The sequence below is a fragment of the Mustela erminea genome, chromosome X (genome assembly GCF_009829155.1).
Source record: "Mustela erminea isolate mMusErm1 chromosome X, mMusErm1.Pri, whole genome shotgun sequence".
NCBI classification, from domain to species: Eukaryota; Metazoa; Chordata; class Mammalia; order Carnivora; family Mustelidae; genus Mustela; species Mustela erminea.
Window position 1 is genome coordinate 43,926,045 of NC_045635.1, and position 22,328 is coordinate 43,948,372.

Genomic DNA, 22,328 nt, shown 5'->3' on the forward strand with positions numbered 1-22,328 from the left:
AAAAAAAAAAATTGGCAGTCCTCACCATTCTTTTATTCAAACATTGATGGAGTTTCCATCTACATTTAAGGTGCATGGAAGGGTACCATGGCACATGCCAAAATGAAGACTCAGTTTAAACTGGAGGAGACTGGAGAAGTCATGCCAAGTTTTGCATAAACAAGAGGGGAGAAATCAGGAATATGCTGAATGAAGAACGTACAGTTTCTATAAGGCACACGGGAAGTAAAATTAAAATGACGGTGAGAATATGGCAGCCCATAAGTGTTAGGGTAAAGCATTTACTTTATATAACCCAAGAGACAAGAGAGAGGCTTTGGAGGCTCCAGGATAGGACAGCAACATGGTAAAAATCAGTGTGTGCGAAGGGTTATTCTGGTAGCCAAGTGTAGGACAAATTATGTGGATAAATAGTGAAAGCATAGAGAAGTAAGCAGGCTGGCACCACATATACAGTAAAAGGTAGAACTAGAGCAGGGCAGCGGAGGGGGGGCGGCGGAAGGGAAGGCTGGGAGGGAGGACATGAGAATCAGAATCAACAGGGTTGGACTACTAATTAAATATGAAGGAGAGAATGGGGGTAATGTGACCATGAAACATGTGGGAGAGCAGTGGTATCGCTCATCTAAATAGGGAAATTGGAGCAGGAGCTGGGTTTGGGAGAAGTATTTTATTTTTGACAAGAGTTTGTTCCATAGGCTGTCAAATTATGTAGATAGGCATGCCCAGCAAGAAGCTTAATGTCTGGGCTGCAGTGCTAGAAAGAGATTAGGGCAGGCTATGAACATGCAGTCGTTATCCCGAGACGAGGCAGCTGATGCTGCTGCATTAGATGTAACTGCCTGTGGTAAATGTGTACAAAGAGGGTAGGTGACAGGTCTCTACAGAACAGCTAGAGTTCAGGTGGGAGAAGAAGAAAAGCTGATCAAAGAGACACAACAATAAAGTCATTTTTCAAAGATATCGGCAATATGTATTTTTAAACTAAGTGTCCACCAAGTGACAGGACACAGGCATTCTTACGCATTGCTAGGTAGGAAGGGATATAGGTACACGCTTGCTGGAGGGAAATGTAGTGTAGCAAGAGACATCAAAATGTTCCCACTGTGCTTGTTTCAGCCAACATACACTAAAATTGGAATGATATAGAGATTAGCATGGCCCCTGCAAAGGATGACATGCAAATTTATGAAGTACTCCATTTTTCTCCCCTGGAATTAGAGAACATTGTGGTTGCATAACTTTGTGAATATACTGACAATCACTGAATGACACATTTGAAAGTAATGAATTTTATGGTATGTGAATTACATCTGTTTTAAAAAATGTTCCTACCCTTTGATCCAGTCTTTCCACTCCTGGGATTCTATCCTAAGAGAGCAATTAGAGATGCACACATTGATTTATGTACATGAAGTGTCATCTACTGCAGGGATATTTATGATGCTAAAAACAGGAATATTCTAAGTGTCTGACATTTAGGAAGAGTTAAGTGAAGTATCGTACATCTACACGAAGGAAAAATAATCTACCATTAAAAACCATATTTCTCCAGACTACTTAATGATCCTGGAAAAGGCTCAGAATACAATGGTAAGCCAAAGAAAAAGTATATAAACCTGTATGTAGTACCAGCCCAATTCAAAAAATATATATGCATGTACCTATATATTCATGTACAATCATACACATATTAAAAGACTGAAAACAAATATACTAATATCTTCCCAGTAGGCATTTATCTCTATGTGGTGGAATTAAGGGTCATTCTAACATTTCTTACACCTTCACAAAATTGCAAAGTTTTCTCTACACATGCATTATAGCTGAATGAGAAAAGGTTTTCAAAGAAAAAAGACACCATTCTACATGGAGATATCATTTACCCTGACAGTTGTCGGATATAACTGTCTGATACATTTAAGTTAGGAATCTGCAATTATACTTGTCATTTCACTTAACATTTCAAACATCTAGATTTCACCCTCAGGCAAATCAGCCTAGAGGCCACCAACTAGCAAAATGCTTTCCCAACAAATGCTTTGCTGCTTGGTAGTATATTCCTCTGTTTATTTTACTACTAAAACAAAAACAAAAACAAAACCCAACCCTACCCCCAAATCAAAACCCCCCCAAACTAAAAAAATCCCCAAGCCCCAGCATTTGGCAGTTTTTTATGCCAATATTAACACTGGAAACTGTTCTTTGCTGTGAGAGGTGGCCAGGGCTGGAAGAATAAGGAACAAGCTGAAGGGAGACCAGGCAAAGGAAAGGGGTCAAGTCAAGGTCAGCATCATGGCTGTGCCCAGTGGGTTGAAAAATATTACTACTCAAGGTCTTCTTCTTCTTCTTCTTCTTCTTTTTTAAAGATTTTATTTATTTTTTTCATGAGAGATGGAGAGAGAGAGAGAAGGAGGTAGAGGCTGAGGGAGAAGCAGGCTCCTTGTGAAGCAGGGAGCCCAATGTGGGACTTGATCCGAAGACCCTGGGATCATGACCTGAACTGAAGGCAGATGCTTAACTGATTGAGCCACCCAGGAGCCCTACTCAAGGCCTCCTTGGCTATAGTTTCTTCGCAGGTGCCTGATGAACTTGGTTGGACAAAATTTCATGGAGAGGGAACAAGGCACAGGAAAATCTGGTGTGGGGTGTGGCAGCAAGTACCATTAGTGAAGACATCTAATTTCTAATATTTGTATATAGTTCACAAGGAACTTTCATACATACCATTCCATTTAATCCTTACAACCACCTTATAAACTCTACTGCAGGAAAGATGAAACTCAGGCTCAGAGGCGAAATAAATCACACAAGGCCTGAACCCAAGTTCTTCACTTTCAAATTCCTTTGCTTTTTCCCTAAACAGTGGTTCTTGAAGTTTTTCTAGAGATCAGCATCAGCATCACTGAGAACTGGTTTAGAAATGAAATTCTGGGGTCCGACTCCAGATCTTCTGGATCAGAAACTCTAGGAATCGGGCCCAGAAATCTGAATTTTAACAACCTCTCCAAGTGATTCTACTGCACACCCGCATTTGAGAGCCATCACTCTAAAGAATGCTACCATGCATTTTAAAACAGATTTTCTAAGGAGGGCCTGTATTGCATGGAGCACTGGGTGTTATACGTAAACAGTGAATCTTGGAACACTACATTAAAAACTAATGATGTATTGTATGGTGGCTAACATAACACAATTAAAAAAAAAAACAGATTTTCAAGCAGCTTCTTTTATATACTGGCTGCTGGGCACCTGGGTGGCTCAGTCATTTAAGCATCTGCTGTCAGCTCAGGTCATGATTCCAGGGTCTGGGGACTGAGTTCCACATTGGGCTCCCAGCTCAGCAGGGAGTCTGCTTCTCCCTCTATCCTTCCCCACTCCTTTTGTTCTCTCTTTCTCTCAGTCAAATAAGTAAATAAATAAAATCTTTAAAAACAAACAAACAAACAAACAAACAAATAAATAAATAAAATACTGGCTGCTGGTGCTTTGACTTATGTGGGGTCTTGTCTTCCAAGGCAGCCTGGGAGCCTTTCTTCAACTGTCAGTGACTGTGTATATAGTCAAGGGGGCTGCCTGAATAGAATTTGGGCTCCAGGGGCAGGAGGGAACACATTACTTCATGTTGAGGAAGGTCTCAGAACCAAGAGGGCAATTCACTGCTCACATCTTCTCTGTTTGGAGGAGATATGAGCGGGTGAGCCGCTGCTATATATCTACCTCCCTTTCTGAAATTTCTCTCCGTGAAGGCTTTCATATGGTTCCACAACGTCCTGCATGAGCCCCTGGGAAATTTCCTGATCTGATGTATTTACATTTATAAACCTCTAGTTGCTCAAGATTTTCATGTCTTTGGTTTTCATTTTTTTAATAGAGGCTTTTCCAAACAGCAATTTAGAAAAAATGCAAGAATTGAAATAAAATTATTTTCCTTCTGAGGGATATGAATTCCCCTACTCATGCCTCTCAACTTACTCCCTACCCAGTTTCCTCACTGCAGGTAACTGCTTGCTCTCTCTCTCTCATGCATGCACTCCTGCACTCAATCATACACATTCCTTCCTCTTGGGATGGAGAATAAACAAATCAGTTATTTTTTTTAAAATTGGACTTGACTTAAATTGGATTTTAAATTTTGTCAAGGTAATGTTTGTAAAATTGAAACAAAACGCATACATAAATATAGATTTAAATTGAAAATACTAACACTAAAAGAATCACAGAAGGAAAATTTTAAAGTATTGTTCTTTGTTTTTTTGTCCCCAGCATCTTGAATAGTGCTTGCTTGGCTCTCAATAATTGAATGAGTGAATGAATGAATGAATGAATGAATTCGATGCTGGTACCAATGTAAACAGGAAATATGAAAATACAAAAAAAATTTCCCTTCCCACCTAGGCATTGAAAAATGTTGGGAGTCCACATGTTGGAATCCATGTTGGGAGTCCACAAGGATTATGAACACAGAGCATTCAGGCAAGAAGGCTTTCACACTGGAGATATATCCTGTGGAACACTGAGAGACAACAGAACTTTAGGGCATCTTGACCTGCCTAGTACAGAATACATAACGTCTACTAACCTGCAGGTACAAAATCTACATGAAGGAGGTCATGCTTGAGGTCTGACCTTGACAGAAGGGTAGGGATTGAATGAGATGAAATGTACTCCTGTAGAAGGAATAGCATGTGAGAATCATGGAAATGGGAGCCAAAAATGGTATCCTGAGAGTAGGATGTGAGAGGAGGAGTGGTGAGAGGTAAGGCTAGAGAAGCAGGCTGGGCCAGAACATGGAAGAACTAAGTCACCATGTTAATGAGTTTGGACATTCCCACAGGCACTGGGTAGTAAGTGCAAGATTTTAAGTATGACAGAGGCAGAACCAGATTTGCATTTTGGGAAGACGTTTCAGTTGACATTTGGTAGGGAGAAAAGAGGCAGGCAGGTGGACCACTTGGAAATAAAAGTTATAGTCCAAGCGATCTCTGATTCAGGGACAGAGTGGAGAGGTATATTTGAGAATTATCTTGTCTGGGAGGTAGGACCAATAAATCTTGGTGTCTGATTGGACAGATGTGAGGAGTAAAGAAGAGGAGGGAGTCCAGAATATCTGCCAGATTTTTCACTTCAGTAAATGATTCAGCCTGTCACCAATACAAGAAGAAGAATAGGGAGGAAATCAATCCAATTTTGGACAAGTTGATTTTTAAGTATTTTTTTTAAAGCAACACTTGCAGAAGGCAAACCATTCAAAGAGTACAAACAATACAAAAAAATGAGTCCCCCACACTACTAGGGAAACCACTGTTAACACTTTCCTATTTATCCCCCAATAGCAGTATGGTATAGTATTAAAAGCATAAGCTCTAGAACCAGACTGGATCTGAATTCATCACTGCTAGCTAATGGCCTTGAGCTAGTTATTTAACATCTTTGCCTCACTTACATCATCTGTAAAATGGAATAAAAATAGAACACCAAAAAAGCATACAAGAATACTGTTCAGAAACCTGATGTTTATGCTTAAACAGATAATTTCATATCTGTGTGTATTTTTTCACAACTTTTTAAGAACTGGATAGTATTACACCATGGAAATGTTGTTCAGTTTATTTAACCATTATCCAGTTAATGAATACTGAGGTTGTGTCTATTTTTTTGTTATTACAAATAATGCTGCAGTGAATATCTCTGTAATCTTTACATACAGATGATTATATCTATTAGATAAAGTGGAATTGTGGTTCACAAAATATGTAAATGTTTGTAATAAAGTCTCCTGAAATCCAAAGAGGTTATGGTAATTTGCACTTTCACCAACAATGTATTACAGCAGTGCTTTTCAAACTTTAATGTGCAAACAAATCACCTGGGGATCTCATTAAAATGCAGGTTATGATTTAGTAGTTCTGGGTTGGAAATGCATTTCTGACAATCTCTGGGTTGATACAGATACTGGTGGCCCAAGTATCACATTTTGAGTAGAAGGTATATAGCAAGGTGTAAGAGTGAGTTTCTCTGCATGCTTGACAAAAAATAATGAATACTGAATGCTCTGAGTTTTGCCATTCTCATAGGTTCATTCATAAGTTGTATCTTAAGGCATGAGTTGTTGCTTAAATAAATCTGTATTTCTTTAATTATGAGTTTTGGTGAGCATCTTTTCATTTGTTTTTATAGACCAACTTTATTTTTTCTCAGTTGCCTCTTTAGGTCCTTTTTTCTCTTTTACAATGATTTGTTGGTATTTTCTTTAGTGATTCTCAGTCTCAAGAGCTCTTTATATATAAAGACGCAAAATCTCCTTCCCAGGCTTATATCTTTAGATTTTGTTTATACACTTATGTTCTGCTGTACATTTTAACTTTGGTGTAGTTGAACTTAACAGTTTTCTCCTTGATGGCTTCCTTTGTGTCTTGTTTAGAAAGACCTTTAATTTCATGAAAAAAATCATATATTAAAGATCATATACGGGACGCCTGGGTGGCTCAGTTGGTTGGACGACTGCCTTTGGCTCAGGTCATGATCCCGGAGTCCCGGGATCGAGTCCCACATCAGGCTCCCAGCTCCATGGGGAGTCTGCTTCGCTCTCTGACCTTCTCCTCGCTCATGCTCTCTCTCACTGTCTCTCTCTCAAATAAATAAATAAAATCTTTAAAAAAAAAAAAAGATCATATACTAAACTATGTCTTTGGATCAATTTCTAGACCTAATTATGGTCCATTGATCTGACACATGAATATGTGCCAGTTTTAATTAAGCTGTTTTATTTATTGTAGTTTTATTATGTGTTAGAAAGGTACTGGTCCCTTTCTCCCTTATTACTCTTCTTTTTCAGACATTTCCTGACTAATCTTACAGATTTATATTTCCATATGTACTTTAGAATCACCTTGGGCATGCTAGTGTAATATGCAGTTGAATCCAGAATCTTGGAGTGTGGTCTTCCCTGGATACAGGAATCTGGGAGTTATCAGCAGTACCTGAAGCCTCTCAAGAAAAGTTCATAGAATGAGAAAGAGGGTCTGAGACCAAACTTTAGATTAGTAGTTCTCAAAGTTCAATACTTAGACCAGCAGCACCAGCACTATCTGAGAACTCCTTGGCCCCTGATTAGATCAAAAACTGTGGGGAGGAGGGAGCCAATATGTTCCTTAACAAATCCTCCAGAGAATTCTAGTGCACACTCAAGTTTGAGGACCACTGTTTTAGGGGATACCAGTAGTTAGGAGACAAATTACGGAAAAAGAACTGGAAATAAACAGTAGGAAGAAAACTAGGAGAAAGAGATGTTTAATAATCAAAGAAATTTCCAGAAAGAAGTATTCAACAAGGCTAGTGTTTATTAAGCAACAACTACTTCTAAAGGGCTTTATACATATCATCTCACTTACTCATGTGACTCCATAAGGTTATAGAAATATTTGTACAGATCAGGAAATTGTGATTAAGTAACTTGCTAAAGGTTGGCCAGTTGGTAAATGGTTTAACACCAGTGTTATTATATGTCAGTGGCTACCTTCCTTCCTCTGTAGTATACTGCTGAAAAACTCTATTAAAATTGCTCATTGGAAAAGGAGAAGGAAGATGCTCCTTCCCTGTTTTTTCAACCTGGAGGATACTAATGTACCTTGGAACTATACAGAGAAGAGTATTGTGACAGTGGAAGAAGCCAGACTGCAGGGGAAATGGGAAGGAAGAAAGGGAGACAAGGGATAGAAGAATACTTTTCAAGAGCCTAAGGAGCTGAGCTGTGAAGGGAAAGAGAATCATTGTTAGAGGAGGATGAAGGTCAAGGGCAGATGATGTTTTTAGGAGAAAATGACTACCTAAAGATACTTATGTGTAATTGAGACTAGTTTATTCTTTTTAAAAAGATTTTGTTTATTTATTTGACACAGAGAGAAAGAGAGCACAAGCGAGGGAAACAACTGGCAAAGGGAGAAGCAGACTCCCCACTAAGCAAGGAGTCCAATGTGGGACTCCATCCCAGGACCCCAGGATCATGACCTAAACCAAAGACAAGACACTTAACTGACTGAGCCACCCAGGCATCCCTTGAGACTAGTTTAGATTAGGAATAGCATTCTATGGGTCTAGAGCAATCTTTGGTACTGATCTCTCCCCTAAGCACCACACCAGTTCTACCTATGCCCTACAACTGCAGTTGAATCTCTACGTATCTTATCAGTCAACTCAAACTGAAGAGAAAACCAAGGAAAAGCCAAACAAACATTAACATCAAGCCTAACTCTTCCTACTTTAGTTTTTTAAAAATCTTATTTGTTTGCTTTACATCTTTAAAAGTTTGACTGGCTCAAACCTTGTAACTACTCCTCCTCCTTTTCTTTAGCCTGTGTACTGAATCAGTCACAAATTTTTGGCTTTGATATATCTCTCCCATTAACTCTTCCAGTCTACTCTGCATAAACAATCACACCACATGGCCACTTTACATTCAGTCCAACCCACACCAGTTTCCCACAAACACTAATTTCATTCTTATTCACCTACTCACAATCCTGCAGCAGCTCCCCACTGCCTACTGGATAAAGTTTGCTTTTTATGGACTTTCCATAGATTATTCAAATTTTCCTCTTACTGATTAAGTTGGATGGGCTTCCTTAATAGTCTCCAAACCTATGTTTCTCTCCATCCTCTTTTTATGCCTTCCCGCGTATCATTCAGGAATTCAGCCAACCTCCTCCTCTTTTTATTTCTTATTTTATTAAGTTTTGTATTATTTTTTTTTCAGTGTTCCAAAATTCATTGTTTATGCACCACACCCAGTGCTCTGTGCAATACATGCCTTCCTTAACACCCACCACCAGGCTTACCTAACCCCCACCCCCTCCCCTCCAAAACCCTCAGTTTGTTTCTCAGAGTCCACAGTCACTCCTGGTTTGTCTCCCCCTCCAATTTCCCCCTACTCATTTTTCCTCTCCATCTCCCAATGTCTTCCGTGTTATTCCTTATGCTTCACAAGTAAGTGAGACCATATGATAATTGACTCTCTCTGCTTGACTTATTTCACTCAGCATAATCTCCTCCAGTCCCGTCCATTTTGATACAAAAGAAGGGCCATCTGTACCCCAATGTTCATAGCAGCAATGGCCACAGTTGCCAAACTGTGGAAAGAACCAAGATGCCCTTCAATGGATGAATGGATAAAGAAGATATGGTCCATATATACAATGGAGTATTATGCCTCCATCAGAAAGGATGAATACCCTCCCCTTCTTTTTAAAATTTTTTTGCAAGCTTTTTGTGTTATTCTTCCAATTTTCATAATCACTTGTTGCTGGTGTCACTCATTTTGACAATCATGTATTTCCTTGCTCAACCATTTTACCTATGTATGTCTCATCTCCCTTCACTAGAGTTCAGAGCTAGAGCATACTTCTGCTATGACTGCCACCACAATGTTTAACATATTGCTACATACATGCTAAGCACTCACACTCAAAAATATTTATTAAATCAATGACATTGTATTACAGGAACTTGCTATTTAGAGATATTTGGTGAATTGATGTTTAGAAAATGCCTATTACTTTATAAATTTTCAAATGGCATATTAAAAACTGTACATTCACTGGTGATATACCTGGTATCATGTATTGTTCTAGGCATGTTCTCATGAGGTACCTATTTAATCTTTACCAGATCCCTGTCAGGTGGGAAGTACAGCCCTGAATCACCCGTAAGAATAAGACTATGAGATGGTTAGAGGCTTACATAGTATTTCCACGATATCCACTGACTACTGAGTTTACACTTAAAACCCCCAATACCATTGCTCTATTCTTCATAACAGATTCCTTTCTTTCCGTTTTTATTTTTAAAACAGGGTCCCATGGTTCTTAATTGAATTATAAACATTATTTTTCTAGAATCTTGGTGTAAGAAAAATTCTAATTAAGAAAATAGGTAAATAATAAGTATATTTATATCTTATATTTATATCTCAAGTTTAGTGTCTAATTACAGTTACTATGAATAATAAGAGAAAGTACCATTGTGTCTCTAAAGTAAATCCGTGCCATAATGCAAAGGGGGATGAGAAGCAGCAGGGTGCTGTATTAACATTCATAATTATGCATCTTATGTACCAAAAATGAATTGTTGTTTGACAGCAAGGGAAAATGACAATCATAAGAATTATGACAAAAACACATAAGGTTAATCAACATATAATTGACTCACAAATATGCACATTTTAGTTGTTTTCTTTTATTGGTATTTATGATTTATTATTTAGAAACACTGCAAACTAATCTACCAGAATATATTTCCCTATTAAAGATGCCTGAAATGAAAACATGCACACATAAAGTGAATTAATTTTTTATGACACACAGTAGCTATATCACTTAAGGGAGATTTTGTTCCACAAATGCAATAACCTACACATAATGAGGTGTTGACTTCTTCAGTGATATTTAGTCTAAAACACACATATACATATACAAACACATTTTGGGGGCAACTTAAACCTATTGGGAGAAAAACACTAGATTAAAAACTCTTTTCTCAGTATCTCCTAATGCATGCTTTATTAAAGATAGCACATCCCAAAGAAACAGGAGGAATGCAGAATACAAATGACAGTATTTTCCCAGTGACTGAGACTGACCTAGCTTCAGGTCAGAAAAGAAGATGCCTTCACCCACCAGATAGCTATTGGATGACTTAACGTAAGAAGCCAACAATCATCAGTTCAGTTGCACAGACCCACACCTAGAAACTTAACTCTCACCCTATCTAAGAGCTGATTAACTTACTTTATTCTTCCATTGAGACTAGCAAGCGTCCCAGGTCAAGGCAAAGCTAAAGCCTGGGTGACTAAGACTCAATTATCCTCTTAGACCAATTTATACTTGATTTTGCTCTGGGCTCTGTTGGGATGTGAGGTTACAACTGAAGATACTACAGGGTGAGGAAAGGGAGAAAGCATGCATGGCCTAAAGGTTTTTCAAGTAATACAAGGATTTCTTGACACTCTAAATTGAAATACTCAATTTAAAGCCTCTGAAGAGGGACGCCTGCGTGGCTCATTTGGTTAAGCAGCTGCCTTCGGCTCAGGTCATGATCCCAGTGTCCTGGGATCGAGTCCCACATTGGGCTCCTTGCTCAGCAGGGAGCCTGCTTCTCCCTCTGCCTCTGCCTCTGCCTGCCTGTCTGCCCGTGCTCGCTTGCTCTCTCTCCCTCTATCCCTGAAAAATAAATAAATAAAATCTTAAAAAAAATTTAAAGCCTCTGAAGATAGTACTGAGACAGAAGCAAAGAAAGGAGGTGGGCAGGAACCAACTGAGGTTTTTAGAGAGCAAACAATGTACAGTCAGACAGACCTCGTTATAAGATGGTAGATGTGCCAGTTACTTCATTTCTTTGTACTTCAATCTCTTCATCTGGAATATGGGGATATATTCATGCCAATACCTTATAAGAGAGCTGTCATGATTAGAGAACATGATGTACTTGAGAGCTGCTAGCACTGCATCTGACCCATAGTAAGTGCTGAGATAGAGGGACAGAACTGACATTTACAGAGTGTCTATTTCATCTGAAAGGAATCATGGTTCTGACTGAACCTCTTCAAATTTAGGTGCGAAGGGACTTTGGTGGAGCCTTTTCACCTGACTCCAAATTCCTAAGGAGAACTCCGTTCATTCCTTACTGGTATTAATATTTTCAAACCAACTATTGCGTAGAAGACTGATATAGCACTATCTCAGTAAACTATTGAACCATGCAAGTCCCAGTGAGTGGAATTCACCAAAACTCAGCAATGCTGAAACTAGGATAATAGGTGAGTTCTGGAGTCACACACGGAGGCAGGATTTGAGTTCCAGCTCTGATGTTTATTAGCTATTTGGCTTTAGACAACTGGCATGTTCATTCTAAGCCTTGGTTTCTTCAAATGATATCTACTTTGTAGAACTGTGGTGAGAATGTAAGGTGTTTTCACTATTATATTCTCATGATCACACAAGATCTCAGGCCAAGAAAGCTGTTCAGATCCTGGGATATAATACACAAGCAACACAGAGCAAATTTCCCTGTCCAGCTGTGGCAAACCAATGGCCACTGCAAGTGATTACATTGATAAGAAATTGGGAGGGGAGAAGAAATTCTTTTTACTGTGTCATGAAAAGGACTTTCTAGCAATTCTTCCTCTTTTGGGGTATTCATCATAATAGTGACCCTGAATCACATATAAGAGATCAGCCATACTCTCCACTCATCTTTAAACTTTCCTTTATTAAACACCATGCTTCTCCGAAGAAGTACAGAGTAGGAAAGAATCTCTCTCTCACACACACACAGTGAGAGAGAGAGAGAGAGAGAAGGAAGGATACCATAAGAGAAAAGTTTCCTAATCTCATATAAAACTCATGCACCAAAACTAGTTTTTAATTTTTATTCAAAATGTTCCTTTCTGTTGGAAGGGCCATGGGTACTTTAAGAAATCAATTCCTGAAGTGCAAAGAGGGACAAATTCAGGTAAGTAACTTCAACTGTGTGTAAATTAAAGTCAAACAAACTTTATGACTGGGAAAAGGAGAATGACAGGTGATGTTCTGCTCTTCCCTTACGGAGAAAACCAGCACTGTATAACTTCTCAAAGACTATTCAAAGGCATACATTAACTTTATACTTAACAAAATTGAAGGATATTCTGCACCCTCATTACAGAGGAAAAAAAGGAAGAATATATCTTTGCATGAGCCAAAGACATAATCATTTTTAGCTGAACAAGGATGCTAGAATGGCCAACCAATGCTTTCCCTTTGATTAGTTGGAAAGCAATCAATGCACTCTTGCTATATTGGAACTTTCACTCAAAATAGAAACTGGCCTCAAGTCCAGAAAGCTGGCAGTTCAGAGACAAATCCCCAGAAGGGATCCTGACACTTGCACTAAGATCCAGGTTTGGCATACTCATCAGGACCTAAGTTTAAGACTAGATCTTGAAGAAGCTGTTAAGAAATAAGAACTGGTAAAACATACCAACCATCTTTAGGATTCATACGTTTCTTTCATCAGCTAAAAGAAACACCTTTGGTGCTTAAGGTTTACTTAGTTTAGCTGTTTTTAATAAAGACATTAGATTTTTAAGAAGAATATTCTGGCAAGGCACAGTTTTAGGTTTATAGTAAAATTAGAAGGAAATTACAGATTTCCCATGTATCCCCTGACCCCACACATACTTAACCCCCCCATTATCTACATCCCCCACCAGAGTAGTACATTATTTACAACTGATGAACTTACATAGATACATCATAATCAACCAAAGCCCACAGTTTACGTTAGTAAATTAGTAATTTACCTTACTCTTGGTCGTGTACTTCCCATGGGTTTGGACAAATGTGTAATGCCATGTATCCACCATCAGAGTATCATACAGAATAGTTTCTCTTCCCTAAAAATCCTCCGTGCTCTGCCTTTTCATCCCTCCCTCCTTCCTCCCTAATGCCTGGCAACCATTGCTCTTTTCACTATCTCCATAATTTTGCCTTTTCCAGAAAGTCATATAGTTGAAATCATTGAGTATGTAGACTTTTAAGATCAGCTGCTTTCATTTAGTAATACACATTTATGGTTCATGGCTTGATAGCTCATTTCTATTTAATGCAGAATAATATTCTATTATCAGGATGCACCATGGTTTATCTACTCATTTACTTACTGAAGAACATCTTGGTTGCTTCCAGGTTTGGGAAAATACAAATAAAGCTGCTATAAACATTTCTGTACATGTTTTTGTATGGAAACTAGTTTTCACCTCCTTTGGGTAAATACCAAGGAGTGCAATTGCTGGATCACATAGCAAGAGTATATTTAGTTTTATAAGAAACTACCAAACTGTCTTGCAAAATGGCTGTACCATTTTGAATTCCCACCAGCAATGTATGAGTTCCTGTTGCTCCACATCTTTGCCAGCATTTGGTATTGTCAGTGGTCCAGATTTTGGCTGTTCTAATAAGTGTATAGTTAAATCTCGTTGTTTTAATTTGCATTTCCCTGATGACATATAACATGAAGTAACTTTTTTATTTTTAATTTCTAGATCTTTTCTATTAAAGATTTTATTTATTTATTTGACAGAGATCACAAGTAGGCAGAAAGGCAGGCAGAGAGAGAGGAGGAAGCAGGCTCCCTGCTGAGCAGAGAGCCTGATGAGGGGCTCGATCCCAGGACCCTGAGATTATGACCTGAGCCAAAGGCAGAGGCTTAACCCACTGAGCCACCCAGGTGCCCCTGAAGTATCTTTTCATATGCTTATTTGTCATCTGTATATTTTTTTGGTGAGTTGTCTGTTCAGGTCTTTGGCTCATTTTTTAATCAGGTTTTTTTTTTTAATTGTTGTGCTTTAAGAATTCTTTGTATATATAGTTTTAAATTTTTTTATAGTTTTAAATTCTTTATTTAAATTCAATTTAGTTAACACATAGTGTATTATTAGTTTCAGGGGCAGAATTCAGTGATTTATTGGTTACATATAACAACCGGTATATTCTGAATCACAGTCCTTTATCAGACATATCTTTCAGAAATATTTTCTTCTAGTCTATGTCTTGTCTTCTCATTGTTCTGGCAACGTCTTTTACAGAGCAGAATTTTTTAATTTAAATTAAGTCTAGCTTATCAATAATTTCTTTCGTGGATCATGACTTTAGTCCTGTATCTCAAAAGTTATCACCATACCCAAGGTCATCTAAGATTACTCTTATGTTTTCTTTTAGGAGTTATATAGTTTCACATTTTACATTTAGGTCTGCAATCCATTCTGAGTTAATTTTTATGTAAGTGTAAGATTTGTGTCTAGATTCATTTTTTGCCAAGACATTTGATTTTTAGTAAAGATATTTGTTTAAGTTAAGCATTTAATTTTGAATTTATTAAATATATAAGGAGATAAGGCTTATGAATCTCAAGATGAGGGATTATAAGATAATTGAGACTTATGCATCTGTGGAAATGAAGTAGATAAACTTTTCCTTATTCCTCTCACTAAGTACAACTAAAAACCTTGGATATTACCTGTAAAACAAGCATAAGAAGACTCTCATATGGTTGCCTTTAATACCACTCATTAGGAGAAAATATCTGCAAAACACATGTATGATAAAGGACTGATATCTAGAATATAAAGAAGATTTAAAACTCAAGAGTGAAAAATGAACAATCCAATTAGAAGAGTCTTAATGTAGTAAAGATTTCTATTACATTAAGAAGGTAGAATTGCTAGGGATGCAGTGATAAGGTCCTCCCCTCACTATTTGTTGTTGTTGTTGTTGTTGTTGCTGCTGCTTACATAGCACAGGTTTGGAGTTGAGAAGCAACAATCTGGAAATGTTAATGTACACAGACAAAACAAGTCCCAATGGAAGCTTGCTCTCTCTATCCCAAGAACCAGGAAAGGGGTAGCCTAGAAAGACAGAAAAATTTTCGGCAATAACTGCTTCACTCCAGTCAAACACCACAGAAGAACTATGAACCCATCTCCATTCATGTCAACAAAGGCTGAGGGGAGAGCCTAGACTTCTACCCTGGCCAGGCTACAATGAGGTCGTTTCTGACATCACCATGGATGGCCAAGATGATGGCAGAAAAGGCTGAATATGGAGACAAGACTTTCATCCATGATGGGTGGTAACAAGACCTCCCCTATTAACAATGTCGATAGAGGCCATGTGGGGAGCATGATCAAGTATCCCCACCTCGTGGTGACAAAGAACCACTCCCTCTCCATACTGAGGTGTTGTCAGAGGAAGCCTATGGAGAGTCAGAACTTTCATCACTGCCCAGAAATAGAGGCACAGGGCATACAGCAAGGAGGCATCCTACCTCTCCCAGCAAGGGAAGTATCAGTGGTGATTGACAGGACAAAGGAGTCTCCCTCCTCAGATATTAATAAATGCCAAACAAAGAACCTGGACTTCTACCTCCATGTGGCAGTACTGAGGCAGTAACCCCTTTCCCCTGCCAGAGTGGTGTTAGAGGAAGGTAGAAAATAGAAATTTTAAATATGATTCCAAGTTTCATAACATAATACTAAAAATTTCTATATTTCAATTGAAAATGACTTGACATATTAAGAACAAGGAAGATCTCAAACTCTAAGAAAAATAATCAATGGAGACCAATATCAAGATGATAGAAATGTTAGAATTAGATGACAAATGAGTCATCATAAGAAAACATTTCAATGAGCAACAGCAGACATATATGAAACAAATGAAAAAATACAAATTTTAAGAAAAGAAATAGCAAACATTGACAAAGAAAGAGAAGATATAAAGAAGAATAAAATGGAATTTTAGAGCTTAAAAATGCAATATAAAAAACCTAAATGAATAATCTCAACAGCAAAATGGAAGAGAATAAGAATCAGTGAACTTAAAGGTAGAACAATAAAAATACCTATAGTTACCACTAAAAAATCAATATGAAGAGATATACCTAAAAACTATAGATAAATAAAAATTGAATCCTAATCAATATTTAACTCACAGGCACACAAAAAAGAAAACAGAGAAATGAAACATAAAAAAGTACATAGAGAAAACAAAATAAAATGTTAGATTTAAGTCCTACCATATCTATAATTACATTAAATATAAATGGTCTAGATACATCAATTGAAAGAGACTGGCAAAATGCATAAAAACATATGACCCAACTATATATTGTGGAAAGAAATTCACTTCAAATAAAACAATAAAGGCAAGTTGAAAGTAAAAGGATGGGAAAACATACTATGTAAATACTAATCAAAACAAGGAAGGAATGGCTATTTAATAGCAGATAATGCTTGTTCCAGAATGAGGAAAACTACTGGAGAAAGAGCAACACTGCAAAAATGACAAAAGGGTCAATCCACCAAGATGACATAACAATCCTAAATTTGTAAGTATCAAGCAACAGAATTGCAAAATACATGAACAAAATCTGATAGAACTGGAAGAAGAAATACACAAGTCCACAATTATACTTGGAGACTAGAGCGCTTCTCTCTTAACAGTTAAAAGAATAACTAGACAGAAAACAAACACAGATATAGAAGAATTCAACACTACCATCAACCACAAGATCTAATCTACAATTACAGAATACCTCCCCAACTACAGTAAGATACATATTATTTTCAAGTTCTCATGGAACATATACCACGATAGACTGTATCCTGGTCCATTAAAAAAAAAAAAAACCTGAACAGATTTTAAAAGAACTGAAATCATGCAAAGTATATTCTCTGAACACAATGAAATCAAACTAGAATAACAGAAAATGAGTGGAAACTAAACAACATAGTTCTAATTAATCTATGGATCAAAGAGGCACTCTAGAGAAATTACAAACTACATTAATTAAATGAAAATGAAAACACAATATATCAAAATCTGTGAGACAGAACTAAAATGGTGTTGAGGAAAATTTATAGCACTAAGTGCTTCTATTTGAAAAGAAGAAAAGGCTCAAATCAATAATCTAAGTTCCCATGGCAAAAAGCAAGAAAAAGTAGTATGAAAGAAACCCAAAGCAAGAAGGCGGCAGGATACAGTAAAAATAAAAGCAAAAATCGTAAAATTGAAAAAATAATAGAAAAAAACAATGGGAAAAAAGCTGATTCTTAGAAAAAGCTAATAAAATCGAAAAACCTCTAGCAAGATGGACAAAGGAAAAAAGAGAGAAGGTATAAATTACCAATACCAGGAATGAAACAGGGGCTATCACTATAGAATTTTTGGATGTCAAAAAGATAATAAAGGAATCTTGTGAATAATTTTATATACATAAATTTGACAATTTAGATGATTTGGACCTACTCCTTGAAAACTACAAACTACCACAGCTTACTCAATATAAAATAGATTATTTGAGGGGCGCCTGGGTGGCTCAGTGGGTTAAAGCCTCTGCCTTCCGCTCAGGTCATGATCCCAGGGTCCTGGGATCGAGCCCCACATCAGGCTCTCTGCTCAGCAGGGAGCCTGCTTCCTCCTCTTTCTGCCTGCCTCTCTGCCTACTTGTAATCTCTGTCTGTCAAATAAATAAATTTAAAAAAATAGATCATTTGAATGCTCCTGGAATTATTAGGGAAATTTAATTCATAAACTGAAAGAAAAGAAACCCCACAAAAGAAACCCTAAGGCCAGATGGTTTTGCTGGAGAAATCTACCAAGTACTTAAAGAATTAGCACCCATTCTACACAATATCTTCCAGAAAATAAAAAAGGAACACTTCTCAATTAATTTTATGAAGCTAGTGTTACCTTGACGTAGAAATCAGACAAAGTGAGTATAAACTACAGACCTCATGCATAATGATACTTTCAGTTTAAAAATCCTTAACAAAATATCAGAAAATAGAATTTGGCAATATATAAAAAGGGTTATATAATGTGGCCAAGTGAGGTTTATTCCTGTGATGTAAAGCTGGTTCCTTCAAAAATTAGTCAATGTAATAGCATATCAATAGGCTAAAGAAGAAAACTCATACAATCATACAGTGATACAGAAAAAGAATTTAATAAAATCCAACATTTGTCATGATAACAACTCTTAGCATACATGGAATAAAGGGGAATTCCATCAACTTGATAAAGAGCATCTACAAAAATCCTACTACTAACATCATACTTAATGAAAAACTGAATGCTTTTCCCCTAAGATCAGAAACAAGTAAATGGTATCTCCTCTCATGCTCTTATTCAACACAACACTGGAATTTATAGCCAGCATTATAAGTAAGTAAAAGCAATAAAAACCATTCAGATTGGAAAGGAAGATATAAAATTGTCCCTATTTGCAGATGACATATGTAGAAAATCCCAAGGAATCTAAAAACAAAAACAAACAAAAGAAACTCCAGGAGCTCATAAATTCAGCAAATTTGAAGCATACAAGATCAAGACACAAAAAGCAATCACATTTCTATATACTAACAATGAACATATGGAAACAAATTTTTAAAAATAACATTTACAATTGTTACAAAGTAGATTAAGTACTTAGGTGTAAATCTTACAGAACATGTATTGGATGTATATGACGAAAACTACAAAACTGATTAAATAAATCAAAGATCTAAATAGAGAGACACACAGTGTTCACGGATTGGAAAACTCAACATAATAAAGATGTTAATTCTCCCCAAATTCATATTCAGATTTAATGCAATTCCTATTAAAATCTCATCAAGATTTTTTTGCATGTATTGACACAATTATTCTAGAAAGGTGGAGGAGGAACTAGGAACAAAATAGAACGTCCATAAATAGACCTAAACAGATATGCTCAATTTACTTCTGATAAAGTTGCAAAACCAATTCTATGGAGGAAAGATAGCCTTTTCAACAAATGGTGCTGTAACAATTGGATAACTACTGGCCTAAAATTGAACCTCAATGAAGGTCTCATACACAAAAAACTCAAAATGTATTATAGATCTATGTAAACATAAAACTACATATGTCTTAGAGAAAAAATAGGAGAAAATCTTTAGATTCTAGGATTAGGCAAATAACTCTTAAACTTGTTGCCAGAACATGATCCATTAAAAGAAAGATTGATAAATTGGATTTAGGGTGTATCATTCATTCTTTATTAACTGTTACCACAAACTATTACATACTAGGTGCTGTAACTTTTAAGATGATTACAATGCTCTCCCAGCCTTCAACAAGTTCAAAGTTCAGCAGGAAAAAAAAAGATACCTAAACTGATAGTTATGATGAAATATGGTAAGTTCACAGAGGAGAGACCCATGAGCTGTCATAGGGACTGAAGAATTGCTTGTAATATATAGTAAGACTCTTTATCGCTGAGTAGGGGCTTACCAGGTAAAGGAGGAGAGGGAAACAATTCAAACGAACAAGCATAGAGATCGGTGTGTGTAAGGCAAAGAATTGTAAAAGAATACTGTATGTTCAGGAAATGGTTAAGATGTTCAAGAAGGCTAAAAGTTCAAGGAAGCTAAAAGAAGACATATATTGAAGTAGATTCAAAAGGATTTGCTAACTGCTTAGATAAAAATTAAATGGGTAGCTAAGATAAAGGAAGGATCAGGTGCTTCTCTAAGTCCTACTTTAGGGAACTAGAACTACTCAATGAGATTGGGAACAAGAAAGAAAGGGAATTCTTATTTTTGGAATGGGGGACATATCAAGACATGCTGAGGTTGAGAAAGTGTGTTTCTAGACAAAGATGTCCTTCGAACAACTGGAAATATGAGGTTGGTATTCAGAAAACAGTTCTGGACTAGAGATTAATTGTGAGAGGCATCGGTATTCAGGTAGTTGAAGCCATGGCAATAAATTATGTTGCATATTGAAAGGACAGACTGAGAAGCTGGGTGTGTGTGTACATGTAAGGGACAAAAAGAAATTGATGGAGCAAAGTCTAATGTTCTTTTTTTTTTACTGCTTGCCATTCAGCCTTCACAAAAGTAGTTTAGATTCCCCTTAATGCATTAACATTTAGAGAACTCTGGCTTGAATAAAATAAAGGGATGAAAAGGTTGTAGGTTCATCCATTTCTCAGTGATTGCTGCCAACTCACTTCTCCTCTTCAGTCTCAGCATGGCACCTCTGGGTAGGTAAGGATCTGCTGAGGTCAGTAAAGAAAATTCCATAGCTTTCTTAGGTAAATTATCACTGACTGCAGAAAGTGATTTGGAGGTCTCTAGAAGACCTCACTAAAATACCCCCTGCTACAAGTGATGCCATTTCTTTTTGTGCTGTCCTTAATGGGGAGGGCGGGACAACAGACATCCTGAATGTGTTTAATACCACAGAATGTGTTTTTAGGTATGGACAACATAGGAAAGTAGATTTTTCAAAAAAATTAAAAATGAAGTGGCTGATAGGAAGTCTTAGGGTTGACAGTGAAAAATGGATGGATAGGGATGACCATAGGACTCAATTATGGTACTGTAGAAAAGCAAATCTTTTTTTCTAGAAAATTATTTCAGTACTTAAAAGCAGTTATTACGTCATTACTTCCTGTCTTATAAAACAAATATATAAGGAATCTAACACACAGCTTATTTACTTTGCAAGACGAAAATCCTCCATGAACATTACATTTGTTGTGAAATAAATTAAGTTGGCATTTTTGTTTTTATTTTTTAAACTATCCAGGGCAAGTGGCTATTTCTAAGGGGCTGAAAACTTTCTTCTCTGATTGAATAATCTTGATTCTTTTGCAAAACCTTCACTTGGATGACTTTTCTATCCATTAGTCATTTTATAACACTTTCTGGATTGCTCACCAAACTCTCTGTACCCATCTTTAGCCATTATGATAAGATCTCTTCAACTCTCTGATCAAAAACTGTGTTTAAATATTGTTAAAACAAAAAGCCCTTGGGGCACCTGGGTGGCTCAGTGGGTTGAGCCTCTGCCTTCAGCTCAGGTCATGATCTCAGGGTCCTGGGATCGAGCCCTGCATGGGGATCTCTGCTAGGCAGGGAGCCTGCTTCCCCCTTTCTCTCTGCCTGCCAAAAAGAAAAAAAAAGCCCTTGAGGAAAACATTTCAGAGAAAAAAAGTGTCAGTGTTGCTAGAGGTAAACTACCTTGGGATATTAATTAAGTCCAGTTATTGTGTTCAAATTAAACTGGTGTCTCCTAACTAGAGTTTAAAAAGCAGCAAAGTGGAAGGAAGGAAAGAAATATGAAAAGAGAAAAAGAGAAACTATCTCCTGCTTAAAGAAAGAGAGAAAAGAGATTTTTATTTCTTTAATGAATCTAATCTTTTCCCTGTAAATTCTGTCTGGTGTGGAAGGACAAAAAAAATGATAGAAGGAAATCTGGAAGCAAGGAGTTTGAAAAAGTAAATTTGGAGTTTCTCACTGGTTAGCTCCAATGACTGAGGCTGGGGAAACAGCTTATCTGTAGCCAACATAGTGTGAATTACAGTTAATCTCTGAGAGAGGCAGACTGGGTGTTTTGGAAACTGAGTGAATCCCCAGGATGAGAACATGTTGCCAAAGAGCTTTTTTATTTTGTTTGCATTAAGATTTGAGGTGAGTTGATAAAAAGCCAAGTGAAAGTGTATCATACCTGGTAACGTCTTAGCTGTTTGTTGTTTTTTAAAAATTGCTCTAAAATTGGCCTGTGGTGTTAGTTACTGTTAACCTCAACTGTTTTAACATTAATAGGTATTGTTATTTTAAGAGAAAAGGCATAATTTTTCTCTTCTCCCAATGTTGTTAAACATAAAGAGAAAGTCTGACTTGTCTGTAGAGATTAAGTCTAGAAAAATAAAGGGGAAAGACAGGTAATACTTCTTAAGATGTTAAATTTCAAGTATCTTAT

At 37.0% G+C, this 22,328-nt stretch overlaps 1 protein-coding gene and 1 pseudogene across 2 annotated transcripts in view; one reads left to right on the forward strand and one right to left on the reverse strand.

The window, feature by feature from the left end:
* Positions 1-22,328, reverse strand: part of SHROOM4 (shroom family member 4) — a 207,963-nt gene that overhangs the window by 56,798 nt on the left and 128,837 nt on the right. The window lies entirely within an intron of this gene.
* On the forward strand, positions 1,109-1,208 carry LOC116583773 (annotated as a pseudogene).